At 42.1% G+C, this 22,878-nt stretch overlaps 1 protein-coding gene and 1 long non-coding RNA gene across 2 annotated transcripts in view; one reads left to right on the forward strand and one right to left on the reverse strand.

Moving 5' to 3' along the window:
* The window catches only part of Tmtc2 (Transmembrane O-mannosyltransferase targeting cadherins 2), a 182,290-nt gene that overhangs the window by 158,236 nt on the left and 1,176 nt on the right, over positions 1–22,878 (reverse strand). The window lies entirely within an intron of this gene.
* LOC139775257 (uncharacterized) overlaps positions 1–22,878 on the forward strand; it is a 223,731-nt gene that overhangs the window by 144,289 nt on the left and 56,564 nt on the right. The gene's annotated exons all lie outside the window — the stretch shown is intronic.

Raw genomic sequence — 22,878 nt, forward strand, 5'->3', positions numbered from 1 at the left:
GACTAATTGCAAGAGTAGCTCCGACTTCTCGGAGGAAAGATTTTTTCGCCGCTCGAACGACATCATTATTCTCGAAATGCCGGTCACGGCTCGACGGAAGGATCTTCATTTTACTGTTTTCGTCCTGCTTCGCTGTGCTAAGCCACCCAATTTACGGTGCAAACATTAAGGTCGTCATAAAGTACCGGCAGTCTTAAGACGCCATAAATCGCGCCCTTCCGCGCGTCGCAACGCCGACCCTCCGCCACCCTCCGCCACCCTCCTCTTTCCCACCGCGCGTTCCTTTCGCTCCACTTTTGAGGGCGAATCTGCGAAAGCCCGCGCGGCACGGCAGGTGTATTTCACTTTCGTGGCCGTAGTTCTCTCGAGCACGCGTGCCAAAGCAGCTTACCGGGAATTTCGTTGCCGTCTTTTGCCCGCCCGAGAGGGAAGATTGCGGCCTGAAGTTGCGCGCCGCTACCGTCCACGGAACAAAAGCACCTCTCCTCCCCCGCCATTTAAATATTAAACTCGCCGCTGAGCGGAGAGAAGATGAAAAAATTAATTAATAATACGGTTGAATACTAAATACTTTAGTTTCACACGCCGGCTTTGTAAAGTTGACGTTTTGACGATGCTCACGCTCCATCTCAATCGCAGCGAATTATGCAATGACGAAATAATGAGCTTTACACAACAATGCATTTATTGTCTATGAATAAATTTTCTAGGTTTGAAAAATGCTTGTAGTGAATGACACGCGTGTGCACGTGTGAGACGATCGTATACTATTTTTCATGAAATTTACTCTTCTTAAGATTCGGTATGTAACCGTAGATGTAATTCAATAATCTTTATTGAGGAAACATTTAAAAAATGTTTTTCCATACATTTTATTTAACCTTTTTTTTTGTAATATTCTAATTTCCTAAGCTTTGAAAATTATCTTATGATGGGAAATATGATAAAGTTTAGAAAGAGAGAAAGAGAGAGAGGAAGAGAGGTAGAAAGAAAATTATATTTAACAAGTGTATATTAAATAAATAATCTTAATCTAGTAGTTTTCATATCTTCTGTTAATTTTGCGTGCGATAAATAAATGATATAAAAAATGACGATTATCCTTCCAAGCTCGTATTATAATATCTATTGATAAAACATAATGAAATGAATGAAATGTAATGTAAAATGTATAATTTTACATTACAAACTAAATATAACAGAAATATCCTTGTGGAAATAGCGTTTCAGATTACGCGATCAAGAAATAGATGGAGAGACTTCGAACCTCTTTATATGCGACAAGGTACCCGTAATCAAAATCTATCGGCTCCATTCGCCAGCCGCATATCCGAGCGGTATATCTATATCTAGGCGCCGTATCTAAAACGAAATAAATCTTCTGGGAGGAAAGCGGATTAAAAGAAACTGAAAATCTATCCGGCGATAATAAGGACGAGCGTTATATCGGCGAAGATTGAGTCGCGGGATAGTTCCCGCGCGGTAATTCGAGGCGCAAATAAATCGATATCCCCCGCGTTCTCTCTCTCTCTCTCTCTCTCGCTGGTTGTTATTATTAATGACTTTAGTGCTCGTCGTTGCGGCGATAACGGGATATTAGGTGGACTCTCCGCTATGTAAAATTATAGTTTGGCGAGAGAACTACACAACACAAACGTATTTCCGCATAAGCGGCGTCATTATCATTTTAGCGTAATTAGCGTTAGGTAATTACTGAGCATATTCATCATGGGAATGTCTGGGATATCATCCCGGATAGTATTTATATCGTCACGCGGCGAGTATTCATAGTCATCGCACGCAAGCGCACATACACAGCACACTGTAAACTGCAATAACAGCGTATGATGCGCCGTATTTTTTTTTTTTTCGTCACGTTTGTAAACTCGTTCAAAATCATTCTATAAATTAGACTTTATGTATGCGAATTTAAACTATTCATCTTTTTAAGTTTTAAACAAATTAAAATAAGCAATTAGATTAGAATCAAATAATTTATCGAGAGTTTAATGGCACACAGTAAATAATTTATAAATTGTAAGAATATGATTTTAATGCGATTAAGTTAAATATCTTTAACAATGAAGAATGTATTTACTTTGAAACTCGGATGTGCCGCGGAATTTCATGCGATAATACAAATGCAACGTGGCACAGTTTGGTAACTATCGTTATAATTATACGGCGCGGATGAATACCAAAGCCAGGCAAACAATGGAAGACAAAACGAGTCCACGGAGATGAGAATACTGAATTGTGGCAGTTACATCGCCGGCGGAGCTGTCATTATCGCGACCGCTCGTGCACACACGTGCACGCAGATGCGTTTTCGCGTGACATCCGCCTAAACCGCCCTGTTTTGCAGCGCGCACAACAGACATATACCGGGAATGCGAATGCCGCGTGTAAAAGGCAGCTCGCGAGACAGATGTGCGGCAGTGGGTGGTGTTAATAATGCCCGACGCCGGTTCTTACAAGCCGCCTTACGTCGGGAAGGTAACGTCGCTGCTTGCCAAAATGACACATCGTGTGTAATTTAAGTGGCACACATTCCGTCGTCGCGAATATTCGCGAGAGAGGTGTGTTCCATTACGTGCTTTATGTGCATCCAATCTACCAAACGCATCATCGTCAGCATCTTCATAAAAAAAAGATTGCGCGACGATTTGAGACTCGATATTAATATCAACAAAAAAATAAAATATATAAATATAACAGTAAAGGCTCATAAGATTAGAAATCAATCAAAGAAAGATGGAGCGTGGAGCCGTAACGTAAACAAATATAAATATGTCTACTATTCGTCTGATATCCATGCAACTAATGCTTTTAAATTTGTTACATAACGACAAAATGAGTCTTTGTTGAAAAAATTCGCGAAAAAAATTGTAGAACAATTTATATATTTTTAATTTAAAAAAAAATTAAGCAGCGCTATTTTATTCTGGGATTATAGACTTGAGAGTCGATCTCGGACAAATAGTTGTCCGAGATCGACTTTACAGTATCTTTATTCAATCATTATTTTTTAAATAAGAAGTTTTCTTATCCAAAAATATAGAAGCGGACATGCTAACTTCGTTTAACTGTTCGATGAAACAGTTTCGGAGGAGCCGTTTTTGATTACCCGGCGCGGTGCGCTACGTGAGTCGTAAATGTCGATTATTGTGAATTATCGGGCCCGGCATAGATGCAAGTTGGAAGTTTCCAACTCGTAAGTCATAGAGTCGTATCCCTACAGCGAGTGGTGGTGCACAGTATGTACATGAAAGTATACTTCCCCGTGCGCGCGCGCGCGCGCTTGGTATATCTGGAAATTATATCCCATAATGCAGCCGCGGGACTCGAAGAAATTTACCGCCGCAACCGTACCGCGTAACAAATGTACGAGTGTTAAAAATGTGGGGGCTAAATTTCATAAGAAAACGCTAGGGAAAATACGCTTGTGCGCGCACAGGTGTTCCATTACAACGTCGGATACAAAATCCAGGCAGGAAACGGCGTTTGAAAGTTTAGCATTTCGAAAGTGTCCGCTCAATAAATTTACATTTTGTTATGCTAATAAACGCGGCACGTTTTACACTGATATTATTAACATCGTCACAGAAATTTGCCATGAAATTCCATACATATTGTCTCGCCGTCTCTGGGTTATGACGTCCTTTTTGATAACGCTGTGTACATAAGTTGTCGTAAAATGAGATGATAATAATTGTTACATAAATGAGCACTTTGCGACGAACACCGGTAATCACGGTAATCAAAATGTTAATGATAATGGTGTCATTTTCTCAAAATTACTGCGCGCCGCGACGTATTACATACAACATAAAACTTAATGTCGATTTACTTCATAAAAACTTACCTTACGGCCGTGTATATTTTGCATAAAGGGTCATTTATGTAATATGATTAAATCAACGCACGCAACGTGAAAATCGTCCAAGATTTTCTTTGTACGTGTCTTATAGAGAGAGAGAGAAAGAGATTAATAATTTTGTAAAATTTGAAAATTAAATGATATCCTAAATATTTTCCTTTTTCACGTTATTTTGTAATTGAAAAGAACACATATACAATTCAAAATGTAAGATAAGATTAAATAAAAAGGGAATAGTCCTTTTTCTCTACTTATGATTTTATAAAATAACCCCGAAATGGAGAAATCGATTTTAACTTCGCTATGTTAAAATCCAATTATTTCCAGATATCTTTACGGCACCCTGCCGATTTATTAGGGACAGTTAATCGCTGTCCGAGATAAATTCTAACGCGGCGGTAGATCGCGCAATTGTGTACGTCAAATGCACTCTCTGCCGAGAAACTTCCGCGACAGTGTATCGATTATATTGCCCCCGACGTTGTCTCGGGTACTGCGCTCGCAATGCAAACGCCTTCGGCGTTATTAACGCCGTCGCAGCTTCGGTTCTCATGCTCGCAACTCGCAACAACCCCTTTCCATTTAAGATTCTCATTCCGGGCACGATAACGCTCAGGTAACCGAGACGACGCGACGACGAGAACGACGGCGACGGCGACGGCGACGGCGATGACGACACACCCTCGTTGCAAGGAACGTCGTGGGGTCGTGGTTTAATTATCTTTGCCTTCATGGGTCGACGGGGCGCCGACTTACCGGTCTGCGGTACCCTACCTACCTATCCTTGCGACGACGTGACATCGTTCCTAATTCTCAACCCCCGCCGATTACATTATTAATACCAACGCCAGAGCAAGCCGACGCGACGCGCGACGCCAACGTCTCGGGGCGAAAAGTTTTTGCCCAAGATTGCCGGAGGCAGGCATACATATGGATGCGGGGACGCGCCCGGCCAGAGCCGGAATCAGCCGTGTTATTAGCGATCCTGGCGATCGTGCGGACGGACGTTTCCATTTATTTTCCTGCGCCTCGGGAATTCAAGATGCTTGGCGTACGATTACGTCACGATTTCTCTTATTTTACGAGATTGAGATTAATTCGAAAGTGTCCCACATATTGCAATTGCATATATTAACATTGGATACTTTCGGTTATATTTGATTATATTAATGAATATCCAGAGATCTGGAAACATCTTTGGATGACCGGGAATAATCATGTCTATGTTTACATGCATATATACGCGCGCATTCGTTTGCATATAAATCCTATTTACTGACATAATTGTGATAGTATCGGGGCTAATACCTCTCGTTTCGTATAATGTAAAGTAACTTCTATCAGTTTTTTGAACGACAGATAAAGATGTGATATATAATGGATAGATTCTTTTAAAAATTCGAAAGAGAATTTGTAATCTGAATAATAATAAAATTAAAAGCTCTTCAGTATCTTTCATACAGATTGTTCAGTGTACGTCTGTTTCCTTCCTCGGAAACATTTCGCCTCATTCTAGCGAGTCCAACGTTTTCTATAAGCGGTAATAAGCAGCATTCGAAGTAACCGCCAGGCGTAACGCTGCACACGCTCAACTGATCTGATTTCCACAATTTCCGCAGTAGCCTGGCGGATTGTCATGCGAAACGTGAATGAAGCCGTAATTTAACGCGCGCACTCGACGAGGAAAGCGCGGGCTATCAGTACGAGCGCGAAAGAGAGCTGTGTCGGATAGAACGAGCGGGTTGACAGGGCGCGCGCGAGGGACGGCGAGCGGGAAAGCGGTAGAGCGGAAAATAATGCAGCGTGCGGAATTACAAATTACACGCTACTAGAACGGTGGGTGGGTCCCACCCTCGCACGGTGTGGCAGAGGGACTCTGTTCGTTCCGTTGATTACACAAACAACATTCGTCGCAACGCGGCTGGGAGAGGGAGACTGAGAGAGAGAGGGGGGGGGACGTGCCGATAGAGCAAGCGAGCGAGCGAGAGAGCGGGGGGAGAAGAGAGACAAAGGCGATATGGGAGCCGCGAGTATCAAACGCGGTCGTTACAAAGCCCACTATTAATCTTTATTACAAACAATCCTCTGTGTTAATTCCGTGTAATTTCCCGCTTGTCATGCCCTAAACGCGCTCGCGCGTACACTCAAAGTGTCGTAGGCGTATTGCTTTTGCCCGTAGGGGTGCTTTAATCGTGTATTTTAAAGGTACATAAGATGCGGTGTATCCAGATTGATACAGATACAGAACATATCGTTCTTGCCTCAGTGTGATTAACAAGCAAATTCGGCTTGTTAATAATAATTGAAGCTGCATGATGTATATACGTGGAAATAGGTTTTTTAAATCTGGACATCTGCCTTTGGTCCAATCAACGCACGTAATCGCTTAAGTGTGTCCCCGCGCAAGCACCGCGCATTCGTTCCAACGCGAGTTTTTAAATTTCATCACGTACCCCTTCCATATCTGCCGCCTTAATTATCGCAAATCGGGATATTTTATCCCGATCCGGTCCGGCAGAACAATCGCTGAAAATCCGGATATATTTTCAAGGAGATTTTCCCTTTTTTCCCCACGAGCCGCAATCCGCACGGCGATGAAAAGTAGCGCGTGGTGTTTCGCGTAAGTGGCGCGTGAAATTGCGTGCGAATTGCGCGCACGGGTAACGCGTGCCATGGCCGTAAACAATGATACCATGCAAATATTATACGAAACGAGACCCGTGGCAGCGCCACGGATTTATTGGAAAACTCGATACTCTCTCGCGAAGTCCCGGTCCCTCGAGAACACGCGACGTTACACATGCGTACATAAAACAAGATAATTCTAGATCTCCGTGGATTTCATACGAAGCACGCTTTTACTCCTCATAAACAAACTATGGAAAAAGCTACGGGAGAAACGAGGTACAACGCTGCGCGGCCTTAACGCAAACTTTACAGAGCACTTGATACTTTCGTGGTTGAAACTTGTGTAACAGAGACTCATACAAATCTAAACCACCTGTAATGATAAAAGTTTATTAACATGGTGTATTAATATTAAGTATATAGTAGTTTTTAGCTGCTTTTATTGCTGCACTGAACAATATAGTTTCCTTATACATAATATTGCTATCAATAACATGGAGTAAGTTACTGTTATTCGAGAAAAGTTTTCAAAAAGTTTTTGAACTTCATTACTTTCCTATAAAACCAAAGTTTAAATCCATGTATTTTATCCAACAGTATTTTAATGAATGTCTCATTATGTTAACCAATATTTACATTATAATAATATTAATCAAACGCGTATTGTTTATGATAATCACAAAGCTAACTAATCCGATCGGCTGTTAATTGATTAAGTTTATCACAATGAGAATTTCCTCCAAAGATGACTCAACACAGCGGGGAACAACGTATTAAAGGAGGGATTAATGAGCATAGGGAAGATCTCTTAGATCATTACCCTTTACGAAGTTTGGGATGGTAAACCCTGGCGAGAGATTGTTAACATAGTATTCTGCCGATCGTATAATGAGGAAGTTGGTTCAACTTGGGGACGCAATTAGAGCACAATGAAATTAAATATAAGCAAATTGTGATAACAAAATAGAATTGAGATATAAGAAATTAATACCTAAATATATATATAATCCTATTTGTAGTTAACATGTTAAGAAAACATTCAGCATTGCTACTTTTCGTGGTACAGTAGAAAGCTTATGAGAATTTTAAAAACGTAATTAATTAATTTGAAAAATTAAAAATTAAATTTTATTTTTAAAATGCATAATAAAATTAATTTAAAAAATTTAATTTAACTTTTTAAAATGTATTGCTCGCATATATAAGAAGACAGGACTTGTAAACATATTTATTATTTAATTATTTTTTACTATTACACCAAACAATCGCGCAAATTGCTGAAATCTTATTTTAATATTTAGTTCCGGCAATTGTAACGCCAATTGTATCTCACGAGACGTTTATTTATATACGAAGAAACTCATCCATTAGCACATATGGATAATTCGCGAACGTGCGAATATAACCGCGTGATACGCGCGCCAGTAAGAGTAATGAAGGTCGGGCACGGATCTTATCTGTCGATAAGAAGCAGCTCGCCCGCGTCATCCCGTATATATCTCTTTTTTGGTAATCCCCGAAGATCGTCGCTTAGCGGTCGAATGAGGGCTTTGGCGTTCCCAGACGTCCCGTTGCCTCTAATAGCCTGTATTAAACATCCTACCGACGAGCATTAGCGACAGCCCGCAAACGCCAGCTGCTATTTTAATCTACACTTGATTTAGGGCCGGTTGTTCCAACCTATTGGTAAGCTACCTAATAGTTAAATCACATGTCTATCTTTGTCCAATGTAAAGGATAAACAAAGACGTACATATATGATTTAACTATTAGGTAGTTTACCAACATGCTGGAACAACCAGCCCTTAAATAGACAATTATTTGTGTCTAGAGTAACTTTTTTCAAGTAACATTCGTGCTGGCAAGAGGTTTTCCTTAAACATTTTCTTATAAAATAATTGCTCGTCGTTGAAGGAACGTTCGATCGATGCTTGATTATCCACGAACATTAACGTCCGATCGACCGGCGTAGCCGTCGAATTTGCGAACCACTGCTCCGCAAACACCTGCTATGTCGCCTGTAATGTTCTTCCCGACTGCAGTCTCACTTGGTCGACAGCGGGAGTCCCGGGTTATAACGTGGCCTGGGAACGTTTTTTGCGCGGACACGTCCCGGCACCGGCATCGATTTCGCATCTACCGGGTGTCTCGGTCATGAAAGGATTTCGTGCGGGAGCGGAGGAGGGAGAAGGGGTCGAGGCTCAGGGTGCGGAGGCAGAAAAGGACCTCCATTATCGGGCGTCCCACTTTTGTCCCACGGTTTTGCACCGGTGCCGGGGCCGCGTAAGAGCGTCGTGAGTAGCGCGACTCCTAATGCCATGAAATCACCACGTAACGCCGTTCACGTGCTATGCTCTACCTTTACTCTAGTCGTTTTCTAATCCAAGGAATTCCAAGAGCGCTTGTACCCCCCGTTGTACTCCCGCCGTGGCATGAATGGCACTCTAATTTTACCGCAAACATTCCGCGCTTACCGGGCCCCCCGTCGTTTGGGAAGCATCTTAAAAATCTCTGGGTAGAGCTTTCCGGAAGTTCTTCTCGTGTGCCCCGAGAAATTATTAGATGGCCCGTGCGATATAATCGAGAGGATGTATACATTTATCTCCCGCCCCGCGCTTCGCTGCCGGTAGAAGTACTGAAATTCGCGCCGTAAAGGTTTAATACGAGCCGCTTAGAAAAACTCCATTTTTCGAGGAGCGTAAAGCACACCCCGGGTGCGCTCTACACGAGCAACTTAAATCTGCTAAATCTGGCCGAATCATTAATTTCGAGGCAAATTATTTCGGTATACTGCATTAGCATCTTATACGACAGTTTGTGACAGATTTAGCATTATGATGGAGATGAATTATTCTTATTAGTATTCTTGTATATTCAATTAGGACGGTTTACGTTATTATTAATCACGATGTATTATTTATCACAATGCATTATTTATCACGATATTTCGTCGCCTAACAAACAACTTAATTTCAGATTGTTGAATTTTGTACGATAATTAATCGATAAACGATTAATACTTTTTATGTGTCATCGACAAAATGTCTTTTTTATTCTTTGCATTTCTGCATTCTGTATCGCTTTAATATTTTGCGTTTAACGTTATTTTTACGACTTGCATCATAATTTCACGAATAACATTCGGACCGATGTCATTGCATTATTAGCAATTTACCAGAGCGACATTGTCGCCGTGCAGTTTGAGTTTTCCTCTGTCGAATTTCACGTTCGACAGTAATTAACCGGGGGAATGGAATCGCCGCGCGCGTTGTGCGTTTATCGGATTTTAACAATAACTCGAACGTTTCGCGTCGACATAAAAACGGAACAAAAATTGCGCGACCGTGGAAAAGATGCCGTTTGTTCGAACAAAACGACATTATTCGCAATCGTCGGTGTGCAATCGATTGCGCTGCGAAACTCATGTAAAACAAATCATTCACCGTTATAGGCGATATCGTATTCAGACAATGCATTTCCATAGCGCGCCGTCGTAATTTTCGGATGCTCCGCTTCGCAACTTGTCCCGATTCAACGGGATTAATTTGATTACGACAACGACGGACATCACCAACAACAGAGTCAGCTAGTACACAAGGCCGCGGGTTGCATTCCTCTTCTCTATTTATAGAGATATCGATCCGTAAAGGACATTTCACTTTCGATATGACCGTTCACGAAATTAAAATTATAAATTAATTGTCGCTATATCAGTACATTCCCCTATACGCGACCGTGTGCATAAATTATTATCTTATAATCTTGACTTCCTTAAATATAATACCTTAAAAATGGAACACATATATCTGGATTGCTTATCCAATTACGCGATCAAATCAAATTTCAAGAAATGCCATCTCGATGGTCAATAATATATAATCGCGGAGATCAATTTATTTGCGCAAAGTATTTACGAACATTTTCAGGCGCGCTTTTAAATCCACTTAAAAGCGCAATAGTCGATTCACTTCGACTTTCTCAGCAAACTAGGAATACGACTCGGCGTCGATCGCGGCAACGTCATTCTTGGTGAAGAGAATAGCGTCGTATAAACCATCAGGAAACACGGTTTTGGGCTCTTACGGGTACGCTATCCAGCATCCGGGTGAAGTTCATCCCTCTTTTCTGTCTCTCTCTCTCCCTCTTTCTCCGTTTCTCGACGCCGAGTTATATATACACACGCCGAAGATAATCCACTGCTAAGCTCGCTCGATTCGCAAAGACTGCGCGCCGTTTGTTTCGAGATTTGCCATTCCGCTTGACTCTCTTCGAGCTCCCTTGCCACCGCTCCTCGACGCGTCGCTTCCGTCCTATCCGCGAATTCCCTATCTCTTTCCGACTATCGCGACTACCGCGATAGCTCGACGAGGCAACCAATTTCTGGAGAGAACTACGTCAGGGAGTTCGCGAGACTTTGGCAGCGAGGCGAAGAGACAAAGGGAAACGGAGGGAAATCCGGGAGGGGAAATGACGGAAAAGCGGCGGAAGAGCGGGCGAACGGGCGGGTGAGAGGGACGGAGGAAAGACTGACGTTTCTCTACCGGCTGAACATTGTTGTCTCGTGCAAAGGGTCCCTCTGCCACGAGGCGATAAGAAAGAATCCGCTGTTTATCTGCGCTAGTTGCCGCTGGCACTACGGGCCCGCCATCATAGCGAGAAACGTGGTTCATCGTGGATAGGAATGAAGAGTGTTTGCACAGTGTAAAACGCGACAGAGAAGGAGAAAGCGAGAACGTCGCGACGAGTGATTAGCATGAGCTCCTTTTGGATAGAGTGAGCACCGCTGTGAAGATAAATACTGTCTCGAGGAAACGTTGAATGTATCTCTTTGAATTAATTTCAAAGCACAGACTTCCGCCTTGCTACTCCTAGTTTTTAATCGAAGGACCGGCGCAAGAACTTTTATTCAGAGAACATCCGACCTTAATTTTAATAATAGATTCTTTGAGCAATTTCGAGTTAGTTTTTGCCTAACTATAAACTTAGGCAGCGAACTAAGCTTCTTCTCGCTGTCGAATAACGAATCCATATTGCCTGCTTAAATTCAGCCGGATCAAACTTTTTCAGGAATTTAATTCGAGAACTAATAACTACTATCTATTTATAAATCCATGTGAACATTAGAACACTAGAAATACAAGAAAAATTATCATTGAGGAATATTATTTAGCGACGCTGGGTTTTTATACAAACGTACATTTTACAAACAAACATTGTCCGTAAATATTTCAACAGGAAATATCTCCGATAAAATTTAAATTAGCTATATCAATAAACCCTCCATTTTAACGTTTGTGCTGGTTTAGAAAGGAACAGTTGAGCTGGTTTAGGAAGCTGCTAACGAGAATGCGCGTAAAGCAGATTTCTCTGCATTATACGTGTTTATCATGCAAAATACTCGCGAAATGCACAAATCGTCGTGCGCGTTATCGCTACCTATAGAGCCACGCCAGAAATCCGTTTCATCTCGCGTCACTTTTTGCGACGATGCGGCGGACGATTCGGCAAACGAGCAGAAAAATGGCCGTGCGTGCCACTCGTTGATTCGCTCCAATTCGCAGATGAGCGCTGATGCCGCGAAAAAAAAGGAGCGAAAAAAGCTAAATGCAGATACCACCTGGCGTCGAATCATTGCCGCGATTATTATCGGTAGTCTCGTGCGGAATCGCGCCAAATATCGCGTTCATTTGCAAATCACTTCGGCGATACGATATTTTTCATCGGACTTTTTTTTGCTACAATCGGATATTTCAACCGAGCCATTGGAGCCGCGTCGCGTAAGCTTCTTATGAATATAGAACGTAACGCGGAATTATGTGGAATGATGAAAGATATTTGAGGATAAAAACGGGGTCTTAACTAAAACATTCAACGCGCTCCGTTTTGCCGGGTTTTTTTTTTTTTTAATAATCGAAAATAATAGTTGTTAAGATTTCGAGAATAAATCAGCACACATATATATATGTATTGTTGAGTTACATCAATATTCAAAAGGAAGCTGTCTTCGATCATTATACCATCATTAGACGATAGATATTACCTATCTATCTTCTCATCTGCCTGGATACGTACAATTTTATTGCTAGATTTTATTGAAGATTGTAAAATTAATTAACTTCATATAAATCGATGGACAAGAATCGACTCGGATAACTTCGCGACTCCTCAAGCGTTGCACTTTGGATGAGTAAAACTTTCCCAATTACATCTACCGTAATGGTTCTTTTAGAGATCCTAACTCCCGGCGGCTGCGGTGTTAACATCAATGTTACAACCCGTCTGCCTCTCGTATGACGCGAAAGTATTATGACCGCGTGCGCGCATGTATACGTTCAGCGACATTACAACTGCGTAATTCCGCGTACGGACAATTAAACGTACTTTTGCGCGGTCGATGCCGTCGCGCGTTACTAGTATATCGCGTATCGCGTACACAACGCTTGTTCAACGCTGGCGGGCTAATTCGAGGCGCATCGACGGCGGTGGCGTACGACGTGCATACACGCGTCGTGCAACAATAATCGCGTAGTTAGAATTTTGCACTCGCGCGAGCGGCATGCCGTCGCGGTTTACCTGACTTCGGGATGCAGGTAATGAGCCGATTAAACGTACAAGTACACACCCCTCCGCAAACATTTCCTCCCTTTTCATCCTCATCCCGCTCGCCCTTTCTCTCTCTCTCCCCCCTCCCCTCTCTCGCTGTTCCTCTCCACCGGATTCTCCGCGCCTTTGTAACGGATTACAGCGCATTTCGTATAGCACTCGAACTCGACAAACTCTGCCTTCAATAGAACGCACGGGGCTTTAATAATCGTTATAGTCGTTTGCCGTGTTCTCTGTAAAAGCTATGTTATTCATACTTTGTTTTCTACCGAAAAGAAAGAGAGAGACATAGAGCCGTATTACGTTCCGGGGATTCTTTTGATATAATCGATCGATGTAGCGTCGGATACAATTTGAATTGAACGCTTGCAATATCTCTGTCTCTTCAGAAAAAAATCTGAATCTTCCGCGAGTTGCTTCTATATTATTGTAGAGATGTTATTTAATTATACACAGAATAATTTTCTTTATACTGAAAGCTTCTTTTATTTAATCTCAAGAGCTATTAATATGCTAATATATCTGTATATTCATGTATTATCCTCCATTGTTGTTTGAAGCAATGAAAAGTAACGAGGATCTTTTTAAAAAAATCACGTTTCAAGTAACGTTTGAAAATATTCGGGCTCCTTTTTAATGCATATAAACGCAGCATGTACTACGCATGCCACTCACTCGTGAAACTCGACAATACACACGAGGTAGCTGGCTTGGCTAAAATCCGAGCTTGCGAATATTCCCCCTTTACCTTCGTGATGTACGAGAAGACTTGACACATATTCGTCTCAAACGAAACAAATTCTACATTTCGGGATATTCTTCCGTGCATTATCTCCGAATGAATAGTCAAAAAATAATATGCAACAAAATTAGCAGGATTGTTCATCCCGGCGGAAAGACATCTTATTTCTGGAAAATTATCATACCCGTTTGATTGAAAACTACGAAATACAATTCATGTATAATAGAGGAACCATCTAAATGTACATATTTTCATTATTGCATCGATTTAAGCGATGATGAACACGGTACGATAAATTTTATGTGATTGAAGACATCTCTATTGTTCCGTGCTCATTGCGACTCCTTCCGTTTTCTTGCCTTCTGTTTTTGTCTTTACGTCGCTAATAAAAATCACCAATTAATTCTCGTGCCATGTACATGCTCGCTCGCAAAGCCTCAACTTCTCGCTCGCCGTCCGGTATATATTCGCCCTATCCGTGCGACGATATTTACTGCATCGTGTCGCCATTACCGTGCGCCCTTATTCACCGACGGCCGGGCGTCGCGCCGTCCTCCCCGGCCCCGCCTGCAGAACCGGTGATATACTACCCCCTTTAACTATACCTCGAACGGGATGCGCGCGTTGGTACGTCGCTCTCGTTTTTAACCGTTTTCCGATCTTTACAGCGGCGCGGTGTCAGTCGCGCATTGTATCTCGTTTCTGTGGTAAAGTCCTATCAAGACCAAGAGAGCCTAGCCGTAAATTATCTCTCGCTTTCCTATCTCTCTTTCTCTCCTTCTCTCCCTCTCCATCCCCTTTCTCTATCCTCCTCGCGCAGTTGCAGTCTTTCTGGCGCGATAAAGTGCATCGATCCTATGCCATCCGGTCCCGCAGGATAAATGCTCGACGCGGCCGGGCATCCCCGAATTCCGCGTGCACCATCGCGGACGATGCGACATCCCGGTGCACGCACACAGGCGTACGCGTTTTTCGCGCGTCCACGTCACGTGCGCAGAAATATCCCGGCTGCAGTGAAATTGCAAGAATTTCCACAGCGGATCGTCCGAGTGATGGTGCAACGTTCATACACGGCGCATCGGTAAAACCCCGGTACGGGGGTGCTACACTCCCCGGCGGCGCGGCGTCGATCTCTTTGTCCGATCCCTCCTGCCATTCAGGAAAGGACATGCGCTTGCCCGCTCGTCATTTTTATCCCGGCAGCTGGCCGTACGGTTCCGTGACTGACGCGGATTCCGGATTTATAATGTTCCACCCTCTTTCCGCGATGTCTGTCTACATTGGCGGGGGGGGGGGAGGGGAACGGGGTGGCATCGGGTCGATACGTATTCGTAAATCTCGAGTTCATCGCTCTCCAGATTAGAGATTTCAATATTATTACAAACAATACTTGAATTGTAGCAAAATCAACTGGAAAAGGAGATGCAAAAATTGTGCCATTTTCAAGTTAGCGATCTCACGCTTTTATCGGCAAGAAAAAAAACGACGCGAATGCGATGTGACGTCAAAGTGAAGTATCGACGTTCAAGAATAATAGTGCCATTTTTCATCGATCTATATCTTTATTATCTTCTGCTTTTCTCAATTGTCAGTTATGCAAGAGCAATCCTTGGAAGTTGTAGTATTTTCCACTGTACCGTTCTATATCCGTTTAGAATCTACCTGGCAACAGTTTAATTCCTCTAATCCAAAACCCCCCGCTCCTGGAGCGCCTATCGCAGACCGTTCGTCACGAATCTGTCCTGGGAGAAGCGTAGGCAGTCGCAGCTGACAGCGCGAACGAGGGGAATTTCCACGTGCGAAAGGTTTGTTCTGTTTAAATTAAAATGCGTGCGAGTCCGAGAGACAGAGCGCGCTAGAATTGTTGGCGGACATTTCCATCGAATCTTTCTCTTGAAATGAAAACTGCACTCGCGAACGAGCTTACGCGTGAAACGCGCTTAAAAGTCGACTCTCTGCCTCTCTCTCGATACCATTTATTGAGAAATACAATTTGAAATATATTAGATATCGATGGATTCGGATGGACGTTGAAGATACGAGAGATACACGAAGGTGTAAAAAAAAGAGATTTGAATAAAACAGAAGTAAAATAAATTTAGAGAAAACTTTTATTTTGATTCGTTGCGAATCGCGCCGGTAGCGAGAGCTGGCTTTAATAAAATCTCCCGCGCCGCTGGGCCCATTTCAATCATATTAACCCGTTTTACGATCGGCTGTTTTACGTGACAATAATCATAAATTATTGTCTCACTAACCGCATTTGTTTTGTAAATTATATCTGGAGAATAGATTTATTGCGTAAAACGAATACATCGATGGTAGTTCCGATGGAATATAAATTTTTTGCGATGCGTTTGGATGCTGCCCGAATTGTGTTTGGCACGATTGCAATATTCTGGCTGCGAAATACATAATAAATATACAAAATTGATGTACAGATTAATAGAGGTCTGTCAAACTCTTCATACGCAAACAATGCCAAATTTCTTACTGCGCCGATAGCAATTAATCGCGGAAATAACATTATTAACTTTGAACAGGAGTTTTGTTGTCAAATGAAATAGATATTTTCTCTTTATTGTATTCTTGTTGACAATAATATATACATATATATCATAATTATAATATTTCTATCAAGAATACGTATGAAATAACAGATATATAATAATAAAATAAATAAAAGAAAGAGACAGACACGCGTTATACATATGCACCAAAATTGTATTTCATCATTAATTAACGTCAAAGAGACAGATTTATAATAAAGGATTAAGAAATAAAGAGCGAGGGAACGTGCGCGAAATTCCTGAGACATATACATAATAATTATAACGTTAATAAGTTACCGCGTAAGTTTGCCAAATGTTCGTCAGATCAATCACTCGATGTTTACGTTGATCGATCACTCGGTTTCGCCAGTTTCCATAATGAAGATGCTCAACATAGTCTCGCACGTTTCTCTCTCAGGGTTGCAGGCACAATTTTTCTTTTATCATCGCAGCCGTGTTCCGGAGCGCGTCCATTATTTACGCACGCTCTGAGAAACCGTGCATCGTAGTAAGTCTGAATGCACCGCACCGACTGAAATAGTAATGCCGTGCTTTACATTTCATGCGACCGAAGGCGCGCCTCCGCCGAATACCGCGGTATTATTCACCGGCGGAAACGGAACAAGCTAAGCCTCGACCGCCAACTTTTCTTATTCCGAACTCGTCCTCGATGCAACTGCAGTATCGGCGCTACTGCATCTACGTGCAAACATACACGTGCGAGATTAGCTATCTAACGCGCGAAAACAGGCAGAGGAGACGTTTCTCCTGTTTTGGTATTTATATCTCCAGAACTTACGAAGCAAATAAGAAAAATACTTTTAAAAAATAAAAATAAATTGAATATTTGTAACTGAGTGTAAATTCAAACTACAAATAAGATAGTTGTACGAAATAAATAATAAAAATCTAACAGAATAATATAACCAGATCGGAAGCAAACGAGAGAGAGAGAGAGAGAGAGAGCAAACATTGAATGAAAGAACTCTGTAGTAAACGTAAAAATAAGATATAATAATTAATAAGTAGTTTCCTACATAAATATAGGATCGTTATGTCTGGATAAAATACGAGGTAACGGAAAATCGCTACCTAATATTTCCATCAAAAGCAGGTTATGGAGATGCGAAGGTTTGCAATGCATAACGGTAGTGTATTCCAAATTTCCGCATCTGCATACCGAAATATGTCTTTGAAAGTCTCTAATTTGCATCTCAGTAGTAAAAGATTCCGTTTGCTCGTAAACTATGTAACAAGATCTTCTAGTAGTACGTACACACTTGGAAAACAGACATGCCCGAAAACGTAATTAAAAAATTAAGAATGTATATAGAATTGTATTAAATAAATGTTATAAATCACAAATGATAAGTAGCAGAGACGTATATGAAGATACATATATGTAAATTCGCGCATGCATATATTAACTAATGTAAGATATTTTCCTTTCGCGATTTGTTGGAGCGACAAGATGCCAGAGGATGCCATCCAACTTCGTCGCGTTTCGGCTTTTCTTCCTTCGCCTTGGCGCTCTGTCTATTCCCGGTCTGCCCTCCTTTCTCTCGTTTGCTTCCGACCCAGTCCCTGGCGCCGCCAGTAAAAAACTAGCCGAATAAATATGTCCCGTATTCTTTGCACGGCCATTGTGGCCGAGGCGTCGCAGTAAAATACGGGGCCTTTATTATCCTATGAGTCTCAGGCGCGGCGACGGCGCGGACGGAATAAACTCACGACAACGGTAAACTCCGCGCAAGACCTACGGTCAGAATAAAATAGCCGGAATCTTCCAGAAGACGCTTCTCTCGCGTCTTTTCTATTTTCTATTTTTTTTTTCGTCTTTTCTATTTTCGGTCAAACAGCGAGAGGTGATAAGGTTATTTTAAAGTCTCTAAAGCATTAGACAAAGTGAAAATTAAAAATCAAACAAGTACATTAACGATTAACATAAAATGCTAGAAATGAGGAAATACAAGGCAAAGAGATCAGCATATCATTGCAAAATAGAGCTGTGTGAGAGCATTTAATTTTGAAATTGACACGTAAAATCGGTTTATTGTACTGAAATAACTGAATTCGAAATCGATACTTGATGATCGAATAAACGAGCAAGTCATAAGTGAGCCAAGAATGGTAGGGTTGCGCCATGGTTAGCGAGCGAGTATTTTGCTAGGTCACGTTAAAAAGGGATGAGAAAAGAGGTATAAATGAGAAAGAGAGAGAGAGAGAGAGAGAGAGAAAGACAGAGAGAGCAAAGGGAAACGAGAAAGAGAATGGCTGGCAAAAAGGACGAGGATGGAGGAGAGTCGGCCAGGGGCTCTCGTTAATAACCGGACTCGACTTGATTATGGTCGCCACCGGCGGCGGGCGCATCGGCTGCTTTAGCCTCTGCGGTCGCATCGAACGAGGTAGCCGCTAATGGGCCGGATATGGATGAAAAATTATCTCGGCTTAATGCGCACGCTCGCGCGAGCGCACGACCGTTTTTCGTTATTACGCGAGCTTTAAGGCTCTGCCGAGAACCAACGCGATATCCGCGCCCTTTGCTTCGGGGCTCTCTTCCTTCCTCCCGCTTTCTCTTCCTCTCCCCTTTTTCCTCTTTCTATTTATCCGTCTCTCTCCGACTGTCCAAATTCGTTCCATAATTAAGCGCTTGATTATCGGACTAATCGTACTGGGCGTTTCCAACGGAACGGTCGGCACAGTTGATTTCCGACGCCCGAACCGGAATAATTTAATTTATGGCAGCCACTCTTCCCCGCGCCGCTCCCACCACGTGCCGTTCTGCGCCTAAATGTTTATAACCCCGACGTTGGTTCGTGCAGCCGATAAGGTAAACAGAATGATTGATTAACCGCACCGAATCAGTAGTCGCGCGCGGATGCTCCTTATGCAAAGAAAGCGCGATAGTCACGCGATACTTCGATACTATCGCTCCAAAACTCGTTATATCGTTTTAGACAGGCGTCTCATTTTAATTTAATTTCTATGTAAATTACGCTATAGAGCTTTGTGTACATCCAAATTATTTCGTATAACATTGACGGAAAAAATAATAGCAAAAGCACTTTTTGCTATACTAATTTCTTCATTACATAATTTACATAAATCAAAAGATATTGCAGTTGATAATAGTTGATTAAAACATTTTCTCTTTTCTCTCATATAGAATACGCCAAGTATTTCGCATTTCCATTTATGATTCATTGAATGCAATTAGGATGCAATTTTCTCAATGTCGAATGAGAGTAAGTAGCTAAACAAAATTAATAAGAAATAGATAAATTTTTTCTAATAGACGAAATTTAACAGGGAAAAGATAATCTTTTTTCTGAAATAACCGGCTCGAGTCCACTCGAAATTAAAGCTTGAACTAATATTCCGACAAAATTGAAGAAAAATCGTGAACGTGTCGTGTTAATTGGTTACGAAGAATAAATGTCCCCGTGAGCCTACGAAGGTAACACTCTTTGCAAACTATCGAACTCGAGAGAGATGTCTCGGACTAGCACTCACGATCCCGCGGGAGACACGTGCAGCAGGCAAGATTACACCCGGTAACGCGACTAATCCTTTATAGCTAGTTACACCAGAAACTTACGCCTCCGCGCCCGCAAAAGTTTTGCGGTAGCAAATAATTCGGCGATAGATAACTTTTGTAAGTGCTGTACGTGTCGGGCGGGCGCTTTTAACGACACGAGTTTGCGACAGAGAAAAAAAAAGAGAGAGAGAGAGAGAGAGAGAGAGAGAGAGAGAGAGAGCTTATTGTATCCTGTCTGAGAAACAAACGTGATTATTTGCTCAGTGCTTCCAATAACCGTGAACAAATCACTCGGGCGCGCGGCGGAAATGATCGACGGAAGCGCAGCCAGGTTTTTCAAACATCAGTCGTGTAAATAACGTCGACTTGTTTTCAATTCATCGAACGGCTCTCGCACGTAGCGTATATTGCCTTCTAATAACAGTAGGGGTCGCCAATTACGAGCTATCGAAGTGCAAGGTAAACATAAAGGCAAAATAGAAATGGAGTTGCACGCGTACCCGGTAGAAAATATGATTATAAAATACAATCCAACTGAATCGCATACATAAACATTGCTGATATATAACGAAAAAAGAGGAATTATTATACTAAAGTTAAATAAAATAAAAGGTAAAATAAAAATTAATTACATTTACAAATAAATCACTTTATATCTTTCTTTGAGTATCGAAATCGCGAAAAATTCAAAGTTTTACTTTTTAGGGTAATGACTGACGCAACAATGTTTGTTCAGCATAGACTGCATAGAGCATAATTATCCCTTCTGGTACAATTCGATACCGTCTTACGGTATCTCGATGCCGAGCCTCCACTAGCCTGAAGCGCGCGGCGCGATCGAGTTTTGGCCACGATGTTCGGGAGATTACGAGATACTCAATTAGGGGATTCAGTGTCATAGAATTCGAGAGCCCCGGATCAAGAGCTCTTATCGTGCGAGTAACTTTGGATTATATGACCGCGCGCACCAATTCCGCGCTCCGAGTATTTCGGCGGTGTTATATCCACGAGATACGGCTCGCAAACGATTTCGAAAGATGTCGCGAATCGTTGGTGACGTCGTGGCGAGGAAATCGCCTTTTGCCTCGCAAGTGACCGAACTGCGCGCGTGTTAACCCTTTTCGTAATCTGATCGTCTATACGTCTGTTTAAAACTATAATAATTATTTTGCTCAATAAGTTCGCTCTTTGAGCAGAAAGCTCAAGCTTTGATTAAATGTATACAACAAGAGAAAGGGCAACATTTTTCACCGTCTAAAGATTAATTAATTCTTACTTCTGTGTGTGAAATAGAAAGCTTTTAAGAAATTAAATTCTTTTAACGCAACGGCACTTTATATACACGAATAGCAGGTATTTTTCCGATAATTTAAACAATTATCTTTTCGATGTAAAATTAAAATTTGTTACTTCACAGCGCTTTTTTTGCGCGAGCGGTAAAATGAGCTTGCGCCTTAATGCCCGATATTGGGCGAAACTGCGAAACATCTGTTCAAGGAGCGTATGACGCTGGCGAGAGATTAAGCCGTCGCGTCGGATGGCGAGAATTTCGAGCCGATTGACGCGAGAACGCCGTGCAAATCCTAACGCAGTCTTATTGATCCGAGAGGAGAAGCGAAATAACGGACAAACGATACGGTGCACAGTTTGCTGCGATTACTCCGGCTCGTGGCTATTTGTTTTCCATAGCGGTGCGGTAGATATCGAGCCGGTGGCAGTGCAGAAACAATTTCGCGCGGCGCGGGAGTGACGGCTGAAATATCGCGAGGAATGTCATCTATCGTATATCATACCCCGGGTATGAGTAATATTCACGGAAAACTCGAGTCCTTACGAGCGACATTCATCGCCCTTCGAAAACGTGCCGACAAGAATTTTTTCTCGTCCCTGGATGACGGATGATGGGGCCCGTCGGCATAATTAACGATATTCGATCAAGCGAGTCTGGCTTAAACCTATGTCGACTTTTAAAGACTTGAAATTTATATATTTGCAGAGTCCGAAAAATTTTATCTTAGAAATAATTTCTAGTTTTTTCCGAGGTTTTTTCAATATGTCTTACCATGAAACTATTGCTCCAGATTTTGAATGATAGTTCAAGTTAAATGGCGTTTAACTGATTTTGCGTCTCTTGTCTAGATATTTCGGAGGAGATAGAAAGGGAAGGAGAGAGCGGGAGAGGGAGAGAGAGGGAGAGAGAGAGAGAGAGAGAGAGAGAGAGTCAGTTAAATCTTAATTAATTTTAATTAACGTTTAGGAGAAATGACCTTACAGGCAGCATAAAGTTTTCCGACCCTTTAGAGATTAAATGAAGTCGAGTGACAGATCGTGTTATGTGAAAACGAATTGAATCCACTTGTGCTTTAAGTCGCATTTGTCCAACGCAAGAAGATAAGCCTCGATAAGCTATCAACAACTCTGAGTATCGCGCTGACCAAGCTTCCCCCAAATCAAATCAAAGCCCTCCCGCTATCGCTACGTGATGGCGAATTATCGTTCACGAGTATCGCCCTCGAAACTTTCGCGGCACTGTGTTCTAATCCGACGAATCTCGTCACGCAACCTCACCAAGTGTGTCACCGGCTGCTTGTCGACCTAGTCTTAAAGCAACTCCTGTCAGGAAAAGCCCTAGATTGAGACTTCCTGGAAGCTCTCAAACTTCCGAATCAAAATCCGGTAATCAAAACAACGTTGGAAATGCTATAATTTCGATGAGGACAATTTTCGACGATATAGATACGCGAGAAAAAACGAATCTCACGCTGATCGTGGCATTTTTATCATCACGGATGAATATAGATGTCATTTCCGAGTGTCGACAGCATCGAGATATTAACTCACCGAGCTAACTTACATCAATTTCAAACCTTTACGATAGCATTGCAAATCTGAAAATGTTAGGCATTCATTCCTGCTCGCATCCAGGATCTCAATG

Source organism: Temnothorax nylanderi, unplaced genomic scaffold (genome assembly GCF_030848795.1).
Source record: "Temnothorax nylanderi isolate EJ_2023f unplaced genomic scaffold, tnyl_v1.0 TNYL_tig0095_pilon, whole genome shotgun sequence".
Lineage (NCBI taxonomy): Eukaryota > Metazoa > Arthropoda > Insecta > Hymenoptera > Formicidae > Temnothorax > Temnothorax nylanderi.